Consider the following 4,359-nt stretch of genomic DNA (forward strand, 5'->3'; position numbering starts at 1 on the left):
GTCTGTGGATAAACCATACACTGAGTCCATGAACTTCAACGGGAATGAAATGATATCTTTGCTTTAATTAACCTCTCACTAAAAACTACATCTCCAGGCTTCCCTGGTGGCTCAGTGGTAAAGGATCTGCCTGCCAATGCAAGGGCCACAGGTTTGATGGCACATCTAAGCTAAGCTGTCTGAATCTAAACAGCTAAGCCCGTGTGCCACTATTGAAGTCCGCACATCTGAGGGGCTGTGTTCCACAAGAGATGCCACCGCAACGACAAGCCCTCGCACTGCAACTAGAGAGCAGCCCCCCACTCGCTGCAACTGGACAAGGCCCACGGGCATCAATGAAGACCCAGTGCTGTCATAAATAATAAATCTTTAAAAAAACATTTCCTTCATTTAAGGAGAAATCACAGCAATAGTAACAGCACCTGACACTTTGCCACCTGTAGAAATCAGTGATCTTTTCATCACATCTTGGTTGTTGCAGAAACCTTGAAATATCGTTTACACTCAGACTACTTTGAAATTACCTTAGTCCACAGAGGCACTGCTAGAGCTTGCTATTTAAAGTGTTAATAAGCAAAACACATGTAATACACATCACGAGTTTAAGAATTTTTTTGATTACTTTTTGATTACATTTAATATTTCCACTGAATTTCAGTATAGTTGGTTTTCGTTGCAAGATGACATATTTTACTCTAGAGTTTTAAAAAATGTTTTGAACCTGTGTAGGGGTCCCTACCCTTCACCAGACTGCCAAGAGATCTGAGGCACAAAAAAGAGATTAAGAACCCCTGGTCTTTGGGGGGTGCTGCAGAAAACTTCCTCCTTGCAGGATGGCCGTTGAGGCCAGATGCATCTTTTTAAAGGGTTTTGGGTGAAGGATTGAGATTCATTACTCAGCATTTACAATGTTGCAATGTGTACTACTTGGCTGTCTCTTAATACTAGGCAGATAAGAACCTTTCTAGAGGACTTCCCTAGTAGTCCAGTGGCTGGGGGCTCTGTGTTCCCAAAGCAGGAGTTCTGGGGTCAATCCCTGGTTGGGGAACTAGATCCCACATGAGGCAACTAAGTGTTGCTGGTCGGCAACTAAAGAACCCACATGTTGTGATGAAGCTAGAGATCCCAGCTGCACATCCAAGATCTGGCACAACCAAATAAGATTTCTTTTTTTTTAAGAACCCTTATAGGTGCCAGGAATTTTCCTTCTTCTACCCCAAAAGGGCTTATACTTGGCTGAGTTAGCAGTGCCCACCAGAAACAAACAAACAAACAAACAAACGATTTGAACCATCATTGGTATACCAGTTTCATTTCTGAAGGACATTGATACCTTCCGAGCCATGAAACACCAGGCTTTCTATTTTGATGGGGGCACAGGTGTGGACCTCGCTCTCCTCCAGCTCACATACTGCAGTTCTGACAGTGACCTCCTTGGAGCAGGTTCAGCCTCACGTCTGGAGACAGGACACAGGATTTCTTGCTTCTTGGCCTGGCTGGTGGGTGGCTAAGGATGGGAAAACTCACCCCATGTGGTCGGAGCTGGGCGCCCTCCCGGGGAGACCTTGCACCCTTGGTTTACCCTGGAGCCCTCTGAGACCCGGTCACCCTCGGTCAAGTGCACACGTCCTGATCTAGCCTCAGTGTGGATCTGCCTCTGGGTCGAGGGCCCCTCCAAGGAGAGCATATACATGGCAGCGGCTTGCCTCTCCACGGCTCTCATCGCTCCATCCTGAAGACTTGCAGGTACACCAAGTCACCCTGCTGGGGCTCATGGAGAGGGGCGTGCCGAGCCCCACCTCTTACCTGAAGGAAAGCTGGGGGATGGACAGCAAAGGCCTGGATGATGTGGTCCTGGGCTGGAGAGACTGACTGTCCTTCGGAGCCTCTTGGTGAAGACAGCAAGATGTCTCTTCCCTCTCTTTAGCCATGGGGTGGGGTCTCACGTTCTCCATAGCCCCTTCCAGGTGGAGAAATCCAGGTGGGTCCAGCAGGGGCTGTACTATCTTCCAAGCCTCAAGCCAGGCATCCCCTGCCCCCCCATCCTCCCCACCCCCCATCAGTCTATGGATGGTCCTTCCTCCATCACTGGTCTCCTCCCTGTCCTGGCCCAGTTCATCACTGCGACCTCCCTGGCCTATTTTATCCCCTTCCAACCCATCCTTGGGGCTTCCCTGGCAGCTCAGATGTAAAGAATCGACCTGCAATGTGCGAGAGCCGGGTTCGATTCTTGGGCTGGGAAGATTCCCCCGGAGAACAGGAATGGCAACCCACTCCAGCATTCTTCCCTAGGAAATCTCATGGACAGAGGAGCCTGGTGGGCTATAGTCCATGGGGTCACAAAGAGTCGGACACAATTTAGCAACTAACACTTTCACTTCGACCCATCCTCCCCTCATCCTTAAGCCCCAGGCTGATGGGTCTAAAACTGACCATCTCCACTCCCATTTCAGACTGGTCCTGGTCCCCGAAAACCCTCCATTTCTGGCCTGGCACTCAAGGCCCTCTCAACCCAGCTGGTCTCATTCTCCTGCTCCCTGCCCCCAGCCCCCTATCACTGGGTCCTCCCACTCACAGGCATAGCTCATCTGTCTGGCTGCCCACCCAGCTACCCCAGGCACCTGCGGGCCTGGCCAGGCACCAGGCAGGCATCTGAAATGCTTGCTGAGGAGCAAAATCTTAAGGCTGTCGCAACCATCAGTGCAACTGCTATGGTTTCCCCCGCGTCCCACTGAGTCTGGGCTTTCTGGAAGGACCACTTTGAGTGACAGGCCTGAAGGTCTCACCCTGGAGGTCACACTGTGGAGAGTGCCCCTCTTTTCTCTTGATCTCTTGCGGCCAGGCCTCCATACCACACCCCTTGGAGGGCCGTGGGTGATGGCTGTCATCTTTTCTACCATTCTCCCCTGAATCCACTTTAACCTTGGGGACACCTTAGGAACAGTGCCTGTCATCCATACTGAGTGGGCACAGACCCTTTCCCCGTTTCATGCTCTGGGCTCCCATTTCAGCTTTTGGTGCCTTTTGCTTATCCTAGGCCCAGATTCCTGCTTCGCGCTCTCAGCTGGCAGACTGTTTCAGGAAGGAGGGATAGATGGGTGAAGAATAGCAGACCACACATGCAAGTCTCCATTCCATCCATGAGGCCCCCTCCGAACCCTTCCACTGAGACAGCAAGGATGAAGCCTCAGGCTTGGGGGTGATGTCTGGGGCTCGCCCGTTTTGTCAGGGGGGAGACCTCAGCTGACGGAGAGGCAGATGGCAGCCAGACAGAGCTCTCACCAGCCCCCTGTCCTCTGCCCAGCCTGAGCCTCACCCCAAACCCTGGCTCTGTGGGAGGGGGCTTGCACTTGGCCTGGTGTAGACCCCAACTCACCAGGGCCCAGGGCAAAAGCACAGAGGGGGTCCAGCCCCAAGGATGGGGGTGCCAGAAGCTGAGTTACAGGCTGTTCTGAGCGCCAGCCTGGTACTCCCTCACCGTGGTGGCAGCAGGAGGGAAGCCGGGTCACTTCCTGGTCATCGTGGGAGTCGGGACTGGGAAACTCAGGCAGCAAAGCTCTGGGTGCCCCCCAGGCCTCCCCTGGGGGAGGGCTTGCAGGGGCAGTCCCAGGAGAATGAACTGTCTGGGGCTCTGAGATGCATAGGATGCAGGCCCTGCAGGAACGCTCCTGGGCAGAGGGACCACGGGTCTGCGGCCCCAGGTGGGGAGGCCGAGTTAGTACCGGGGGAGAGGGTGGGGGCTTTGGCTCAGCAGGAACAAGATCCTTCTCAGGAGGACCACTGCCCGAGGGTGGGGTGCTGGGACCTGGAGCTGGCCGGGTCTCCAGGTGGGAGCCACAGCTAGACCTCCGCCGGCAGGGGAGGCGGGGGAGGGGGGGGGGTCAGAGGCTCTCTGGGCCAGCTGCAAGTTTGAATCTGGATCAAAGGTAAGAAACCCAGCCTCTCGAACTGCCTGGTCCCCCCATGGGATAGCGCGGAGGATGCCGGTCCACACTGCCAGGACCTCCTCTCCCGGGCCCCGCTCTCACCCGGCCCCACTGTGTCACTCCTCATCTTCCCTCTGCCCTCCCCACCTCCCATTCTTACCCCCAAAGCTCAGCTCCACCTCTGGCCCAGCTCTGCTAAAGCTCCTTCCCCAATCCTTGTGGGCCTCTTGGGCCCAGCGCTTTATTTCTGCACCTCCTTTCAGGTACTGCCGCCGCTTGTCTTCTGGCCTCACTCGCCCAATGGGGAGGCTGGGACCCCAGAGACACAGCTGGGTGGCGGACGCTCCCCAGGGAGCCGGTGTGCGGCGCCCCCCTCCTCCCCGCCAGGCCCGAGAGGAGCAGGGGCCCGGGCAAGGACGACAGGAAAGCCAGG

This window comes from Ovis aries, chromosome 24 (assembly GCF_016772045.2).
Source record: "Ovis aries strain OAR_USU_Benz2616 breed Rambouillet chromosome 24, ARS-UI_Ramb_v3.0, whole genome shotgun sequence".
Taxonomy (NCBI): domain Eukaryota; kingdom Metazoa; phylum Chordata; class Mammalia; order Artiodactyla; family Bovidae; genus Ovis; species Ovis aries.